The sequence below is a fragment of the Bos mutus genome, chromosome 13, assembly GCF_027580195.1.
Source record: "Bos mutus isolate GX-2022 chromosome 13, NWIPB_WYAK_1.1, whole genome shotgun sequence".
NCBI lineage: Eukaryota > Metazoa > Chordata > Mammalia > Artiodactyla > Bovidae > Bos > Bos mutus.
Window position 1 is genome coordinate 52,888,717 of NC_091629.1, and position 19,277 is coordinate 52,907,993.

Below are 19,277 nucleotides of genomic sequence, written 5' to 3' on the forward strand. Positions count from 1 at the left end.
CTCTGTTTATACTTTTATGGATGCATTTTGTGCCCAACGTGGGAGGATATCAAAGCTTAGGGACTCAGATGAGTTTGAGTGAAGACTTCTTTCGTTTTTTTTTGCTGGTGTTGTTGTTTAGTTGCTAAGTTGTGTCCACCTCTTTTATGACGCTATGGAATGGAGCCTGTCAGGCTCCTCTGTCCATGGGATTTCCCAGGCCAGAATACTGGAGTGGGTTGCCATTTCCTTCTCCGAGGAATCTCCCCGACCCAGGGATCAAACCCACATCTCCTGCAATGGCAGGTGGATTCTTTACCACTGAGCCACCAGGGAAGCCCTTGCCTTGGTTTAGGTCCTCATAAGAACGACCGAGTCAAGGAATTTGGTGTAAGTAGTGTATTTAGGAGGTGCAGAAAACACCTGTAGGGGAACGTGGAAGTGAGAAAAAGGGACAGCAGCCAAAAAAGGTAAGCTAGCAAACCACACTGTGGGCACCTGGAACTTAATTCCCCTAAGGGCGTGCTGGCAGACAATGAATGCCTCAGAATTCCTCCACGTGCGGGCGGGGGTGCGGAAGATGGCTCCCAGGGGTGTTATTTCTAGCCCTTCCTGTCTGCCTGAAGGAGGGCATGGCAGCCTTCAGCTGCTTTGGAAAAAAGCTACAAGCAAAGAGTTGCAGACACTGGTGTGTATTCTGAGCACACTGAAGGGATATAGCCCAGGACATGTGGGTAGGCACTGACACTACTTGCTACAGGAGGAAAAGATGAAATAGTGAAAGAAAACACCAAAGTTACACAGGACCCACATTTTTCCTGATGCTTCAGAATTTAGCTCTCCTTTAGCAGCTTCTTCATCATAGTGAAATTATTTTTAAGCACAATGTTTCATGTATTTCTCTCCTGCAGTGTCCGTAAAGCAGACCATGTTCATTTTCTTCACCATGTTCTTTCAATGTAGTGGGATAATAAATGCTCAGTGAGTTAATAAATGAATGGATTGTTTTATATACAGTTTCTTTTATATACTTTATCACTCTGTATTTTTGACTCTATGTATGAGGTATATATACATTATTATCTCCAGCTTGTGGGTAAGGAAACAAGAAGAAACTTTTCCCAATACCATGTTTCTAAGCAGTGCAAATCCAGGTTTGTCTAACTTCTAAACTCACCTTCTTCCAGCATAATCTTCCCATAAGGGGGAACTGTTGATACGTAAAGATCTTCCTGCTTCTTGTGGCCTCCTTTGCAGTGTGCCTTGTGAGTTCCCCGCACCCTGTATGATCGACCAAGTACATCACCCGGTGATACATCTAGCTGCACTGGTCTCTAGGAAACGGAGTCGTCTGATTCCTCATGCGAGGGAGCACTTTTCTATGCAATATTTTCACTATGCTCGCCCAGTCACATCCAGGAGGTCCCGAATATCACTCTCTCTGACCAGTTACCAGCCATAAGTAGGGGAAAGGGGATAGAGACAATTAGCTTTCCCAAGACAGAGTTTCTTTACTCCCAAGTGCAACTTTATCCACTCAGGTGGGTGTACGATCACGTCACCTAGGCCCATTGGCTGAACATGACTCATGCCTTGCTCTGAGAGCCGGGTCTCAGATCCAATGTTAGACACAGTCTGTCCTGTAGGACCTGTAAAGAAACCAGGCACCTGCTAAGGCTATTTCATAGTCTCTTGAACTCCGGGAGTTGGTGATGGACAGGGAGGCCTGGCGTGCTGCAATTCATGGGGTCGCAAAGAGTCGAATACGACTGAGCGACTGATCTGATCTGATCTGATCCTGTTCTGGCACTGCAGTTCTCTCTGGGTCCTTGCCTTGCTCTCATGCACATCTTTCTCCAGTCCGACAGTTTTCTTTGCCCGATGTCCCATCCCCATGCATGAATTTGGTGAGTCAGTAGTAGGTCATTGAGAACTTCCCTGGTGGGCCAGTGGCTAAGACTCCATGCTCCTAATACAGGGAAGCTGGGTTCCCTGGTGAGGGAACTAGATCCCACATAATGCAGCTAATGGTTTGCCTGCTGTAACTAAAGATCTTGCATACTGCAGTGAAGATGTACTGCAACTAAGATCCAGTGCAGCCAAAGAAATACATGAAAATAAATATTAAAAATAACACTAAAAAATAGGTCATCAGACTGATAGGAACTTGAGTGTGTATCATGCACCAGGACCGGGCCAAGGATTTCACACATGCCATCCTGTCTTCCACGATAGCAATTCGATGATACTGGCACCATCCCTATTTCATCCTCCGGTCTATCACCTACCACTCGTGCAGGCCATTTGCTTTGCAGTCAGATGCATTTCCTACCCTTCTCTTCACCTGCCCTGTAGTACAGGGAGCTACATTTCCAGGCTCTCTTGACAGCTAGCTCCTGCCAATGGAAGGACTTGGCAGGAGCTAGTAGGGCAGGACTAAGGCAGGTAAGGTAACGTTCTCCCTCTCTGCAGCTGGGGCTACATCTCTGGCAGCAACTGTACTCCTGTTGCAGCACCAGCTCCCCCTGCACAGTCTATCTTTTCATGGTCGCAGCAAGCCTGCCACAGTTCCACCGTCCACAAGCCTCCTGGACTTACTTCCTTTGGCCCTTAGTCATAGATAAGGCAGTGGCTCTCTACAATTGCTAATCTCTGGATTTTTCTCATCTTTTCTTTGCTGTTTTAACTCTTCTTATATTTTTAAAGCTAGTCCCCTGCATTAAATTCTCTCTATTGAAATACCTGGCCTGTGATTTTCTTTCCTGGCTACACATTGACTGATACGCTTATCTTCTTCTTGTCCTTTACACTCACACCTCTGTGTGTGTGGGGTGTGTGTGTGTGTGTGTGTTTAATTTATTGAAAGCATCCTTTCCTGTAACTATTTGTTCCATTTATAGCATTAACTAGCAATCACTAACTATAACTAGTTATAAACATGCCTATTTGTTCCCTTCTCCTGGTTTACTGTCTGTCTTCTCTGATAGCCTGTATGCTTTGTGAAGGCAGGCATCTTCCCTACTGTATTCATGCTGCTCTTCTAATACTCTAGATGATTGGCTCATGGATACTCATTCCAATAAATGAATGTTAAAAAAAAAAAAAAAAGAATCTTCATTTTACATATAAAGACATCCAGAGAGATGAATTGATTTTTCAAATAATTTGATTTTGTACTGCCAACAGGCCCAGGGCAGTACCTCCTTTATCTGCTTTTTTCCTATGGAGTTTCAATTTGTGACCCAGATTCCTCATGGTGAAAGCCAACCTCTTTAATCTTAGACCTTCCACTCATTATTTCCCCAGCACTGTGTGAACCCTTTATTAGGCTTTTGAGCCTTCCTTCCACAACATTCTGAGCTCTATTTCCCCTTATCACTCCCATCCCATGAATGGACCATCTTTCATTCCAGCCTTTATCATTGCCTCTGTGAAACTGTGTAGTGTCCGGGAGACCTGAGATATTCAGACACAGGCTCAAAATACATTGTATCCCCAAATGGCTAATTATCAGAATCTCTCAAACAGATTAAAAAAAAAAAAGAAGAAGAAAACAGACTCCCAGGTTCAACCCCTAACCTACTTGCTTGGTGAAACCTGGAGGATCTATCTTTAAGGAGGTCCCTTGCATACTGTGAGTCAGCCAGGCTTCAGAACAACTCTCACTGCTACCACAGTAGAACCGACCAGAGGGAAATCGCTGGATGCAGGTAGATGCGGAAACAAAACGAAGGAAAAAACCAAGTTTTAGGTGACTGCTGGGAATGGGGCTGTCTGGTTCTCAAACATCATGATTTGCTGGAGCAGAAGGGAGAGACTGCCTGTGCTCATGGTTGTTGACTGATCATATCCCGGGACTGTTTCCTGTCCCAGGTGTCTATTCTTGCTTCCTCAGCGCTCTGTGTGGCAGAGTTCCTGACAGTAACCAGGAAACGCTAGAGTCTTGCCTAAGCTCCCTGTTACGGTTGTCAGGTAAAGTATAGACTATCCAGCTAGGCTTGAATTTCAGAAGAAAAAAATGAGCAACAAATACTTTATATATAAAGCCTATGTATCTGTGTCTATATACGTACAGATGGGCTTCCTTGCGGCTCAGATGGTAAAGAATCTGCCTGCAACGCAGGTGACCTGGGTTCAATTCCTGGGTCAGGAAGATACCCTGGAGAAGGGAATGGCAACCCACTCCAGTATTATTGCCTGGAGAATGCCATGGACAGAGGAGCCTGACAGTCCATAGGGTTACAAAGAGTCAGATACGACTGAGTGACTGACACTTTCACTTTCATACATATAGCTAGGGGACAGGGAAGTCTGGTGTACTGCAGTCCATGAGATCACAGTAAAACACAACTTCGTGACTTGATATATGTGTGTGTGTGTGTGTGTGTGTAAAACATTTAGTCTGAAGTTCAAATTTAAATGGTTGACCTGTGTTTTTTGTTGTTATATACTTCTCTGCAATAATCTAGCATCAGGGTGCTGCTGCCGCTGCTGCTAAGTAGCTTCAGTTGTGTCTGATTCTGTGCGACCCCATAGACAGCAGCCCACTAGGCTCCTCTATCCCTGGGATTCTGCAGGCAAGAATACTGGAGTGGGTTGCCATTTCCTTCTCCAATGCATGCATGCATGCTAAGTCGCTTCAGTCGTGTCCGACTCTGTGCGACCCTATGATCAGCGGCCCACCAGGCTCCTCTGTCCACAGGATTCTCTAGGCAAGAACACTGGAGTGGGTTGACATTTCCTTCTCCACTAACATCAGGCAGGTTGAAGCATTAACCATGACCATGCTGCTGTCTAAGAGGATATTTTGAACTCTGTTTTTGCGTGTCACTCATGGAGCCAGTGATGAGGAGGAGGCCTTCTTCAGAAAACATGACCCCTGGAAGCCTTAGCACTGGTAGATTCTATTTTGTGCACTTTTATTTAGTATATATGGGTGTCTGTTCTAAGGGCCCCAAGTCCACCCTCAAAGATCTTGGAGACAAATACTTAGTGCTCTGGAATGAACTGAGGGAGAAACTCCATCTATTTCAGAAGAGCAGGGTCAATTCAGCTAAACAAACTCAATTGCTTTAGGTGTCCAATTTGTCTTTTCCATTTTTGACGACTGAAAAAGACGCTTAATAAATTTGCTAAGGGCATACGCCACCTAACTTTGCCTTTCTCATAAATATGTATCAAACATAGAACTTTTCGTGAGTGATGGGATTATTTTCTATTCTTGGAGAAGACTGTATTTGTCATTTATTTATTCACCCAACAAATCTTTTTGTGAGAGTGTATTATGTGCCACATGCTGTTCTAGGTGTTAGAGTTGTTGAAGTGAAAAAAAAAAAAGAAGAAACAGATGTAGTCTTAAGGAATTTGTGCTGTGAAGAAAATAGAGAAAGAAGCTGGGGTAAAGTGGGCCTCTGGGGGAAGTAATGGGGAAACAGTTTTAAAGTATTGATTAGGGAAGATCTTACTGAAAAGTGACATTTAAGCAAAATTTAAAGAAAAACTTAGGATTCTAAAAAATCTTTAGTGAGTTTGTTTAATCTTCATTACTTTAGAATTTATACATTCACCTAAAAGGAAATACTTCAAATTCTATCATTTATCAAGTTACCGAATTTGTAAACCTGATACATTTAATGTAAATATCCACTTTCCCATGTGAAATGGACCAACTCAGGAACACACAGTGCATTACAGTTGTTTGTGATTGATGTTTGACCAGGCAGAATAGGCTTCAACATGCATGCTCTGGAGTGGGACCACCTGGTTTCAAATCCTGTCCCCATCACTTACTAATGATATTGCACATGACAAGTTGTTTTAGCTTTCTCTGCCTCAGTTTACTAATGTTAAATTGGAATAATGAAACTAGTTATTTCAGACTATGGTGAAGATTAAATATGCTAATATAAGATCCTCTCACATAAAATGTTGATAATAATGCACTGATAAGTTAAATGCTTCAGGAAAAAAAAAATCCTACTATGTCGCATCTGCCAATTTCCTTGGTGTAAACATTTTCATCATGGTCAGTTTCAAGCTGATGTACATGAAAAGCTCTAGTGGTCTGGTGCCAGCAGGCTGTAATGTACTACATAAATGACTTCTAGAGCCGTAATGTCATTGAAAGTATTTATTTCTAGCACTGCACAGTCTGGAGAAAGCATCTTCATGTGCTCTTATTGGTGGCTGCAGACCATTTTCTCAGCTTGGTGCTTTGACGTTTGGGGTTAGATATGTGTATATAAATATATATATTTATTTACACACACACACACATATACATACCGTGCTAGGTCACTTCAGTTGTGTCAGACTCTGTGTGACCCTTTGGACTGTAGCCCACCAGGCTTCTCTGTCCATAGGATTGTCCAGGCAAGAACACTGAAGTGGGTTGCCATGCCCTCCTCCAGGGGATCTTCCTGACTCCTGAGTCAGGGATCAAACCTGCATCTTTCATGTCTCCGGCATTGCCAGGAGACAGGTTCTTTACCATTAGAGCCACCTGGGAAGCATATATATATATATATGTTTGTGGAAGGCTGTTTTGTGCATTATAGAATGTTTAACAGTATCTTTAACTTCTACCTATGAGACACTGGGAGCTACCCTCTGGCCTCATTTGTGAGAACCAAAAATATCTCCAGGTATTGCCAAATATCCCCTAACAAAATGTTCCTGACTGAGAAGCATTGCTTTAGAGAAATATAAAGATAAGCTAGAAAAATATGTTTCTAGAGGAAATATCTTTAAAAGAATGCAAAATTAAGATACCCATGTAGCCGTAAATATAACAAAAAGAGGAATGGTTTTGGGTCACTACTGTTTAGACAAATCAAGCCTGAGTCAACAATAAGAGAAAGGTAGGTTCACATGTCGTAGCTGGGAAGAAGCATGGCGAACTGACCAGAGTGCTTGGGGGAGATGGTTGTGTGAGGCCCACACTTCAGTAGTCTATTGATATCAGAAAGGCCTCCGCTGCAGCCTAGATTCTGTACCTTATTAGCTGTGTGATTCTGGGCAAATCACTTAACCACTCTGAGCCTCAGAGTTCTCATTAATGGAAAAACGATGAAGACTTACTTAAATGGGTTGTAAAAATAATAGTCAAATCTTATAAATATTTTTGAAAGAGGAAAGAAAAGGTCCTTGTTAGCTCTGGGTTTGGGGGATTAGCAGTTCTTGGGCGGAGACTGATGGAGACAGGAAGGTCAATGGGTGGGGTTGGCTGGGAAAGCCAGTTGATAAAGTGCCTGCCCCGTCACACATGGCTGCAGGTCGCTGCTTGGAAATGTGAGAACAAAATGGGACCCCGAGCTAATGACTTTCAGGTGTGCTGGCCTGGCTCTCTGGCCACTGGGGAATCATGTCAAGGCCAAGGCTAACGCTTCAGGACTGCCAAGGCAAACATCCAGGCCCAGGGTAAATCCACCAGAGCCTGGGCCCCGGGGCCTCCCACTAGACTGTGGTGGCTGGTGCCCACACCTGCCTACTGTAGACACAGCAGGCACTGCCCAACTGCCCCTGCTCCCAGAAAACTCTGGTTCTGTCACCTGCCCCACCCAGGAGTGGTGTCTTTGTTCTTCCCTTCTCACTCCTGACCTGGGCCCCAGGGAAAGCGCTGTTAGCTGGAGGCAGGCACATAGTGAATCTCTCTATCCTCCTTCCCTGAGACCCTTCCTCGATTCTTTACACCCTGCGCCCTGCTCCATTGTTCACCAGGATTTCCTCGTGTTCCCTTCTCCTTTTCATCAATCATCTATGAAGATGGACCCAATGCAAGCTCTATTCTCTCCAAGCTCTGCTCACGCAACACCCTCTGATGGGCTGCATGGCACACCGAATGTCACAGATGCAGCATTTAGGACTCCCAAGGGCATGACGGAAGATAGCCAGAAAGGTAGGCATGCACCTGGGCGGGTCAGTGCATGGATGTCTGTTGATACCGTGTAAATTCCACCTGACCCCAGGCTTGTAGGAGGATCTACTCTGACTCCATCAGTAAGACTATTGTGGAAACATTTTTGTTCTGGGTCCTACAGACGTGGGTCAGAATCTAAACTACACTGCTTATTTCTTGGCTGTGCAAGTGTGAATGTTTTTAACCTCTCTGTGTCTCAGTTTCCTCATATATTAAGCTGTCATGGTATATATTCTTTACATGATTATTCAGAGGATTTATGAGATTACTCATTGAACTCTTAACAAACATTTATTGAATAGATAAATACTACTACTTTGACATTTGGGGCTGGATATTTGTACATACATACTGTGCTAGGTCACTTCGGTTGTGTCAGACTCTGTGTGACCCTATGAAAGATATGAGTACATCATTGTCCTTGATTTCCAGGGATCTGCATGCCGTGGCAAAGGTAAATGAGAAATTATAGAAAGGTGATACTTTCTATATCATATATTTTATCTATATTGATTTGGCCAAACATTTCATTTGGGTTTTTTCCATAAGATGTTCCTGAAAAATCTTGTTCCCTAACTTTCTTCATTTCTGCCCCAATATCATTTTGTCATAGACAGCTCCCCAACCACCCTATATAAAGTAACACCACTCCCTTATGTTCTATCCCCCTTATCCTTCATTTTCTGCCTAGTTTGAAATATTATACTTTTCTTTCCCTTTCTATAATGTAATCTCTGCGAGAGCAGAGATGTTATTTTGTTCATGGCTGTAATTCCAGCACCTAGATCTATGTCTTAATTAAACATTTTGATAAATGTTTGTTGACTGCATGAATTAATGAATGAATGAATTAAGACTGAAGTGGGCAGAGGGTGAAAAATATAATTCTTCCTGGGAGAGTCACAGAGAAGAAAATGCTTGGAGTAATCTAATGGAGGCATAGGAGTTCTCTGTGCGATGCAGGAAAGAGCTGAGAGATGAGCATGTATGTACAAAGGGCAGCTGGAAAGCCTTGGTTTGTCTCAAAAATTGCTGGTATTTTTGAGTACCTAGAAAAGTACTGAAAGGATCAGAGACACTGGCAGAAAATGTGTATGGAGAGTAGGCTGGAAACAAATGTCTTTTAATCCCTCTATGTTGGAAAACCTAAAACTTCTCTATGAAGCTAATAATATTCAGATGATGACCTACTCAGTGAGGAAGTATTAGTTGCCCCTGGGGGCTCCCTCAGCATCAGAGCTCCCATTTTGGGGAAGGGAAATCCCAGGCCCATTTTGATGGGTGGCACAGTTTCATTACATTCACACAAAGGAAGGAAACTCACAAGATTTATTACGTACAGATCCCAGAACAAGGGTGCAATGAGCTGGAGGAGGGGCAGTCCTCTACACCAGTTCGAAAGTGAGCAGGAAATAGAGACGGGGTAGCAAGCACTTAGCACAGTGATCACCAACTTTTAGTGGGCTCAACGCTAAGTAGTTATTTTTAAACGTGTCCTGGGGAAAGCAAAGTGGGAATTGTAGGGGAAATCCTAAACTCACGTCCTTACTAAATGGCCGGACTTGGTGCGAGCAGAGTTGTTATCCTGCAAAATGCCTGGGCAGCCACTCAGAATGGCTGTTTTCTCATCACACCCTTTTGGCAAGATTGGAATTGACATGGCACCTAGAATCTAATTTTAGTTTTAAAAAATAGCAAAACACCAGACGCACAAAAAAATGTGCAGAATGCTTTCCCCAAATCATTTCCTCTCCCTACATCCAACTATGAGGGATGCACAGAAATCTCCAAGAGAATAGACTACTCTACTAACCCAGCTGATCCGTCAGGGCCCTGAATCCAGGTGATGGCATTATAACAGGCGAGACTTGGGGTAACTGGTGTTTGGATTTGATCACTCCATGGGCTGTATACTTCAGTATCAGTGTGATACTCGAGGAAATGTTTCCCCTTTCTCAACATTTAGCCAAGGCCAGCTGCCCTAGTCTAGCCATCATCTCTTTTTGAAAGTCTCCATTCCAAAATTTCTGTTCCCCAAAGTGTTGATGAATTTGACTTTAATTATCCCAGATCCAATTTCTCTCTGTCCTGGTTACAGTCAATAAACCAAAGCCTGTTTAAATGGTTGTTTTTTTTTTTTTAACCACAGGGCGATCTTTTGCACAGACTTTTTATTGAAATAGTATCACTGCTTTGAAGAGGGACAGAGGTTCGTAGAGGAGGCTTGTGATAACTTCTCCCTGGCACTGCTGACAGTCAGAGGAAAGAGGAGGATGGATGCTGGACTACAGTGAGGAAGACTGAAAAACTGTGGAATCAGCAATGTTGATTCTTTCTCCAGTTCCTCACTTGGGTCCAGGATGTTAAAGAGATCATATTCTAAGAGAAATAGAAGAGTCATGGTGACTTCTATTGTTTTGAAATGGTATTTCAGAAATGAATGAGCACAATCACTCTGGTATGGAAATATGATGTGAGGTAGGAATATGTGTTTGTGGTTGTACGGTGGGTGACTGTAGTAACATATTGATTATGAATTTCAGGAAACAACCCCTTCGGTCATCTCACCTGTGAATAGCATTACAATTTACTCATGATTTGGAGACCTCCTCACCCATCACCCAGAGCAACTGTCCCTTGATTAGTCCCTGTGCCTCAAAGCTCATCTGTGTCCAATCTATCCGAAGATTTCTTCGGCAAGGGCTTTCTAATATAAAAATTGTACAACACACTCTCTTGCTCAAAAACTCCTTCAGGATAAGCCAATGTCCTATAGAATATTGCTCAAACTCCTAAGACAGTATTTGTATGTCTTCCCAAACAGCTTCTCTTTACCTCATCTTGTGCTGTCCTTAGTCTCTCAGCCATGCCCGACGCTTTGCAATCCTAAGAACTGTAGTACACCAGGCTCCTCTGTCCATGGGATTTTTTCAGGGAAGAATACTGGAGTGTGTTGTATTTTCCTCCTCCAGAGGACCTTCCTGACCCAGGGATCGAAGCTGAGTCTCCTGGGTCTCCTGCATTGCAGGTGGATTCTTTAACTACTGAGACATTGGGAAAGCCCCTTACTTCACTTAATGGACCCCAACATTCTACATTTCAGCTAGAGGAGATCTCCAGGGCCTGCTGAATATTTTATCTTAAATGTTGAACATGTCTATTTGCCAAAGACCTAGTTACTTTGTTGAGAGGATGCCCCACAAATATTTTCTATTGAAAAAAGAAAATGGATTATGAAGGAAGTACACAAATACAAACATCTATTTATATTCTTTCCTTTTTTTCCTTTGCTTTCCTGTGGTTTCAACACTTTCAAGAAGACATAACTTCTCTGATGGGACCCAAGAGCAGGTCAGTCAAGGTTAGAGTGAGGGACATTGAAAGCGTGGATAAATCAAGTGTACTTCTCATGTCAAGGTCAGGTATTGTTAGAGACAGTAGCTCATATTGTATAATGAGAAGATTGCCCCATCTGTGGGAAATCATGAAAGGGCTAATCAAGAGACCCAGGCTGACTGTGAGTGAGAAAGACCTAGCCTGTCCCAGCTCAGGAAACAGGGAGGGTTTCTGGTGTTCTCACCCCCACAGAGCTGCTCCTGGAGTCACAGCCAGCCTCTAGGAACCTGCTCCTCCTTCAGAGAAGACTTTTGATGGCAACCTACTCTTGATCATGCCTGGTCCCCAGTATGTGTTGAGTCTCAATAAAAATCCAGCCCAATTAACCAGCACCCTTGCACTGAAGCGAAAACGAAACTACCTTTTCAGAGAACCAGGACAACAATTGTAAATTGTCTGTTGATTTCAGAACTTTCCCTGCTAAATTTTTTTAAAATAAAAAACAATACTAATAATGAAACAGTCTGATGGAATGAGCTTCAAAGAAACAAACAAAAAAAGAACCCCCCACCCCTACCCTGCCCGAGCTCTAGAAGACAAAATAAACCTCTTATCTGGAGTGAATCTTTTGGAAAGTATTTGCCCTGTGTTGACATCAGCTTGGATCCTCGGGTTTCTGAGATGCACTAAGGTTCATTAGAGTCACTAGAATATGAAAATAACTGAGACCCACCCATGATTCTGAGGGGTTGCAAGATAAAGAGATGCCACCAAGACCAGCCCTGGATGCTGAGAGCTGCTCCCATCTTGTTCCACCTCAAGGGCTGGACACATCTCAGAATCCAGCTGCAATTGTCTAGATGCCTAGAAGGAAGCTAGAAATCTAAGAAACTGGCTGGGCCACTCCTTTGGAAACCAAGAACAGGAAGATCCAGCTATGGGTGTCTGGATAAAGTCAGGGTGTGAGTTCAAGTTTTCTCAATTTCAAATCATCATGTAGACAGGCCACACTGTGGTCTCACCCTTAATTCCACACTGTTTGTGTTTACTACGAGAGGCCACCCTGAGAGAAATCCTTCGCACTCTAAGTCGGTTCCACAAAACATACTGAATCCTGACTCTGGAGGCGGTGGCTCTATGCCTTTGATTGATTTTAATATGATATGAGGTACTGGAGGTCCTTCTTATTTGTTTTATTTATTTATTTTAATAGCCTAAATTCAACTCCACTAAGCAAATCAATTCAGCACCAACACTAAAATTTACAATATGCCCACCAATACTATGGCTCAACAAGATGCATTAAGAGGCTAGTTAAACACCAAATGCAGTATAAATCTCAGTCTTATAGGTGTGCTGAAAACGTAAATAGCTTCCAAAGAGCTTCGATCAATACCAAGATATACGTGCTGGCTCAAAGTGTGCAAATAATTTAAATTTTAAATCAGCTCCGCCTTAGGACCCCTCCCCCCTTGCCTGGGCTCTGCTATTTTGGTTAATGGCACCAAATTCTAGGATCTTAAACAATGGAATTTGAATTTCTATTAAGACACCGAGAGGTCCTGGAATGGCATCAGGGTCTGTGTGCTGATTGGAATCCAGAGATAGAAATGAGAAAGACCTGAAGAAGGGAGTCACAGGGGATGAGATAAAGGTGGGACAAGAGGGTATCATGGAAGGTAGAAACAGGGAGCAAAGAGAAAAAGGCAGGCAGCAGGTGGGACTGAGAAATCTGGAAGAGGTAGAAGGTGCCGGGTCATATTAAAAAAAAAATGTCTTGGCGATGTTGCAATAGGGTTAGACTGGACTTGCTCTAGAAGACTGCATATTCTGAGCACAAGTACAAAGTAAGGGTCTCACATGGGAATGCCAGGGATGGCCACAAGGTTGAAGCAGCATCAGCACAATGCAGACCCAGTGCCCACCGCCAAGTCGGGAAGTGACTTTTGCTTTGTGTTGGTCTTGGCTTTGAGGCTGAGCTCACAGGGTGAGTCGGGGATGCAGGGCTGAGGACATACTGCGAACCTGCAGTCTCTCTTCTTCTGGAGCAATTTCTGCAGCCCCTGCCATCCCTGGGCTGTGGGGCAGAAGCATTATCATGACTTTTTTTTTCCTACCAAAGGAATCTACTCTGTACACAGTCCAGATGGCAAATACCTGGGCCTGTAACTATTCTTTACCTGGATCATTCAGGGATAGGTGACCTTCACTGATCTTCATTTTCTTCCAGGTCAGTCAACTTACCTGTGGATCCGAGAGCCCAACCACCTGGGCTGCAGTCCCTCCTCTCCTGACCACTAGCATCTCCTGCCACACCAAGCAAGTTATCCCACTTCTGAAAACTTCCATTTTCTCATTTGCAAAATAGTGGGAAGAACGGATGCTCCTTCATAGAGTTGATGGAAGGATTAAATAACTTCAGGGCATTGAATTTGGTCCACAATCATTTCTGCAGTCATCTTATATTCAGTAGTATTTGTTGGATAACCTCCCGAAGCCAGCCACTTTTTTTTACCTTTAAGAATATGAGTGGCAAACACTGCAACACACTCCTGCCTTCACAAAGTTATGTTCTAGTCGGGACGTCAGAGTCAACAGTAGACAAAAGAGCACGTGATATGTCAGGAGGTGTGTGTTACGATGAAGACACAGTGCAAGGCCACAGAGAGCAATGCTGGTTTAGCTAAAACAGTCAGAGAAGCCCTTTTCCAAGAGTAGTTTGAGCAAAGACACGAGCAAAATGAGAGAGCAAGCTCTGCAGAGTCGTGCAGGATGAAGGTTCCAAGCAAAGCAAACGGATGTGCAAAGGCCCTGAGGCCTTCTGTTTAAGGAGCAGCAGCGTGGCTAGAGGGACTAGAGCAAAGTGAGCAAGGGAGAGAGGGGTGGAGACGAGTGAGTGCGGGTGGCCTGACATCTCTGGTGAAGACTTTGGGTGTTATTCTAAAAGAAGATGGTAAGTAATAGGAGGTTTCTGAGAACAGCGACTCCATGATGGGATTTACCACCTGAGAGGGTAGCTGTGACCACGGTCTAGAAGGTGAAATGGGACGTCTTAGGGCCTCTTTGCAGCTATTCAGGGGAAAGTTGATAGGGATGGCAGTGTTCCTGCCTTGTAGGGTTGTCTGGTACTACATTGTCTGGTACAAGTTAAGAACACAACAAATGCTATCTATCCTTATTTAATTCTTATTTAATCCCCCTTATAGTGCCCCTGATGACTCAAGTGACAAAGAATCTGCCTGCAATGCAGGAGACGCAGGTTCGCTCCTTGGGTCGGGAAGATCCCCTGAAGAAGGAAATGGCAACCTGCTCCAGTATTTTTTGCCTGGAGAATTCCATGGACAGAGGAGCCCGGTGGGATATGGTCCATAGGGTTGCAAAGAGCCAGACATGACTGACCGTGCACACGTTCCACTTCCCTTATGAGTGTGTCTGTGTATGTGTGTGTGTTATGAGTGTGTCTGTGTATGTGTGTGTGTGTGTTTATCTCTCGCCTTTTGCCCCAGTGGCATAGGCAGGACCTCTGTCCCAGTCTTCCCAGTGCTTTTCTCTGAAAGCACCCTGTTGCCCTTCATCTGTGACAGCAGTGCTGTCGGATCATCAGAGAATCAGTCTAGTCGAAGGGAACATCTTTGAATGCTCTGTGTTGGTACTAATGATGGGGGATGTCCAGTCAAAAGCTTAGCTTTTCTGGGACTTCCCTGGTGGTCCACAGGTTAAGGATCTGCCTCCCAAGGCAGGGGATGCAGCTTCAATCCCTGGTCAGGAAACTAAAATCCCAGAATCTGTGCGGTAACTAAGCCCATGTGCCCAAACTATTGAGCACACTCACACTAGAACCCACGCCCCGCAACAAGAGAAGCTCCCACGCACTGCAGCTAGAGAAAGCCTACTAGCTGCAACAGAGAACCCGTATGCCGCAGTGAAGAGCCAGTGCAACCAAAAAAAAAAAAAAAAATCAGGGGGAAAAAAAAAGCAAAGCTTTTCCTGGCAGGCTTGAACCCCCATACAAAGCCATGGGGCGTCTTTCTCCCTACTCTCCTCATGGCTCCTTGACTCACTGGAAGGTCAGACTAACCTACAGGTGTCCAACAATTCCAGGGAGAGGTCAGCAAACAAAGGTCATTTTCAGTGGACATCTTTTGCTGTAACTGCTGGGTTCTGGGGCCTCTCTCCTCCCTACCCCAAAGGAGTTGTCATGGCCAAAGTAACAACCAAAGGGAAAAAGTGGGAATGGATGTATCCCAAAGACAATATTGTTGGAGAGCATGATCTAGCAGGCTGTGGACTGTTCCATTAGTCTGAACGGAACATTAGCCAAACTCCTTGGAACTGAGACTTCGGGTCACAAACTGGCCCCACCTTCCTGGGCTTGAGGCAATGGGGCAGAGCTTATTTCAGCTTCCTCAGCTCCTCTGGGGACTGACGAACAGCTGACAGGGATAGCCGCGCAGGTCCACTCTGATGATTTCCATTAAGTTTCGTTGTTGCTCCAAAAACCTCCATCATGCAGACGTCTGCTATGCTGCCCGTTTACTGAGCTTTTCCATGAACCTTTCCAATAGGCTTCTGGCCTTCCTCCCTCTGCTCCAGTGCCCTGCAGCGGATGAGTCTTTATTGTCTCCAGAATGGGTGAATGCATCAGCTGCTTGAATGTTCTACCTGCCGTCACCCTTGTCCCATTTCTAATGCAAACCAGCCAAGCAAAGCTCCCCGCTCCCACCTCCTGATGTCTTTGGTTCTCCAAGGGCCTCACAAGAAAGTGTAGTCATCCCTGGGTATCCACAGCAGGTTGGTTCCGAGACCCCCTACGAATACCAAAATCTACCCATTGTCAAGTCCCCTGCAGTTGACCCTCTCTATTGGCAGATTCTCCATCTAGCTGTACAATCAAGTCTGTATTACTTATCTTGCACTTGCCATGACTCGACCCCTGTGCATTCTACCCCACAGCCTGAATCCTCAACACCCCCAGAAAGATGTGGTTACTCTCACACACTCCTGTGCCTTCGCACACACCCTCTCTCCTGTCGTTTTCTGGACCTAGCCTTCAGTTTAAAAGCCACATTCCCATCAAACTTTCCATGTTGAGGCCAAGAAAATGAGCTCACTCATTCCTCTGGGTGCCTTAGGCATCTTCCCACCTTTCTTTAAAATTCCCTGAGTTGTTTCCCAGTTATCTGTGCGTGTGGCATTCCCTTGCACTGGGGTGTCAACTCTCTGAGGGCAGCAGCTGTTCAACATTGTCATGCACAGAATGTATTGTTGGTTGCAGAGAGTCTTAGTAAGTAGATTTCGGTGAAGTAGATGATTGAAGAGTATGAAACTCAGTGAGTCACAACTACAGGGAGGAAGGTCCCAGATGCATTATAATAATATTAGTGAGTTTTTCTCCATCGTTGACTCATTTCATCTTCACATAAATCCCACAAGGGAGGTACTCTTATCCCTATTTTGCAGACATCAAACTAAAGCTTGCTTAGTGAGATTAATTGAATCGTCCAAGGTCTGACAAGTCACCTGTGGTGTAGAAGCCAGAATTTAAAGACCACTCCATCCAGCTTTGGCACAAGAGCTCTTAGCCACTGTAGAAATACCTGCTCCCATTTTGGCAGATCTGTTGGCCTGTCTTTGACTAGCTCTGAGGTTGGACTTGCAATGAATTGAGGAGTTATGTAAGAGAGGCAGTTGTGGCAGAATCTGCAATGTGTCTGCCTCTAACAACAATGTTTATAGACTTGCTTCTCTGGGATGTCATCAATTCGAAGCACTTTGTGCAAGAACGAGTGAGACCCACGTGGCTTAGCCCAGTGCTTTGTTTAGATTTCCAATTCATCCTTATCAACTTCACCATCCAAGGAGGATTCTTTCTTCCTGTGCAGAAGGGTTTCAGATACAGAAGGAATTGTAGCTATTAATAGTTAGTTACGGTTGCTTTTGTTGTTTAATCCCTAAGTCGTATTCGACTCTTTGTGATCCCACGGACCATAGCTCGCCAGGCTCCTTTGTGCATGGGATTTCCCAGGCAAGAATACTTGAGTGCGTTGCCATTTCTTTCTCTGGGTCATCTTCCCAACCCAGGGACTGAACCCAAGTCTCCTGCATTGGCAGGTGGATTCTTTACCACTAAGCCACCAGGGAAGCCCAATTAGTTATCATCCTAAAGCCTTAATTTCGTCCTGGCTTTGATTTGGAGGCAATTATTCATGTCTGAAAACATTGCAAAAGGGTAAAGGGAGATAAGGGGATTATGTCACTTACCAAGGATCCCTGAGCAGTTCGTGGGTTTCTTTTCTTCAGGAAACTCCTTGTCTCCAAATTCTATCTCATAATCCACCCAGAGGTCCTTTGGACCTTCCTGTATTCATTCAACAAACACAAACACCTAATTTACCAGACCTCATTTTAGGCGCTGGGCTAGGGTGACAAACAAGAAGAAGGCTCTTAAAACTGTGAACACCATATTACACAGGGAGAGACAAGAAATACTCAAGCAAATAATTGTAAAAGTAAAACAGTTTTTATTGCAACTAGTATTACCAAAAAAACTTAATAGGAGGCAGGGGAAGAAAATCATGGAAGTTGTTTGACTTTAGATAGTAGGGTCAGGGAAGCCTTCCTGGAGGAAGTGTCATTTAAGCAGACACCTGAAGAAAGAGAAGGCAGGCATCTGAAGGTGGTGGGAAGGAGGGCTCAGGCATAGGGAGTTAGAAGACTAGACTTGCAGCTGCAGAGTTGATGAGCATGTGTGTGAGGGTGCTCAAGATCAGGATGAAGTCAATATTGCCTTGAAACTTGATGTTGAACAGCATGTTGCTGGTGCACCAAATGAACTAGAGACCAGGCTGCCATTCTCACCTCCATCTCTAACTCCATGAGCTAGGTCTCCTATCATGGCATTCTAGTTTATCCCTGGTGTGCATTCAAGTTGAGAACACACTGCTCAAGAATGTCCTCAGCGGAAAATGACCAGATTAAGAGAACGATATGGATGGTGACTCTGAAGCCTTCTGCAGTCACCAAGGCTTCTGATTCAGGTTTGCAAGGAACAGGAGAACAGGGCAGCTTCCCTTGTCCAGGGCCAACTCTTTTTAACACATTACTCACAGAAGCGAACAATTTCATATGAAAATGCTGAGTTCTCCTCCTTGTATATCATTCTGTGACTCATAAACAAGAAAACTCCCTTGGAGTAGCTGACTTCAGGGTGCATACAATGTCAGTTGATGAAAAAAGAGAAATAGACACATTCCAGATAAAAGAAATAAGCTCCTTAGGTTTAGAAGGGCATACAAATGGTCCAGGCACATATGGGCTTCCCCTGGTAGCTCAGTTGGTAAAGAATCTGCCTGCAATGCAAGAGACCTTGGTTCAATCCCTGGGTTGGGAAGATCTCCTGGAGAAGGAAATGGCAACCCACTCCAGTATTCTTGCTTGGAAAATCCTATGGACAGAGGAGCCTGGCAGGCTATAGTCCATGGGGTCTCAAGAGTCGGACACAACTTAGTGACTAGACCACCACTAGGCACCTATGGAGATAAGCCAGGTTGGAGAAGGCCTGGGCTGGAAAGAAGTCAAGGTCAGGAACAAGAAGTTCAAAGGCCAACAATAAGAGGCCTTGAAAGTCAAGTCTGAGCATGCGCACCCTGCCCTTCCACCTCTGCTTTCTTTGTGTGAATGAGACTTGTTCTCCATCCTCCCTACATTTCACAGAGAAACTGAATTCTTTCAACCACCTTGGCAGGTATGATTATTCCCATTTACTAGATAAAGAGACTGAGACTCTGCAATTAGCTGAGGGGTGGTGAAGTCCCACGTGTGTCATCAAAGCTACACCACAGACCCATCCTTCCCTTCCCTGTGTCCTGCCTCATCTCACTGTGTGCAGCTTGGCCTCTGTATCCCTTTGTGTGAGGGCCCAGTTAGGTACCATGATCATCCCATTACTACAGGTAAACAAACTGAGGCTCACACACATTAAACCCGTCCTCCAATGCCACACTGCTAGGAAGTAGCGAACACATTACTTAAAACCAGGGGTTCC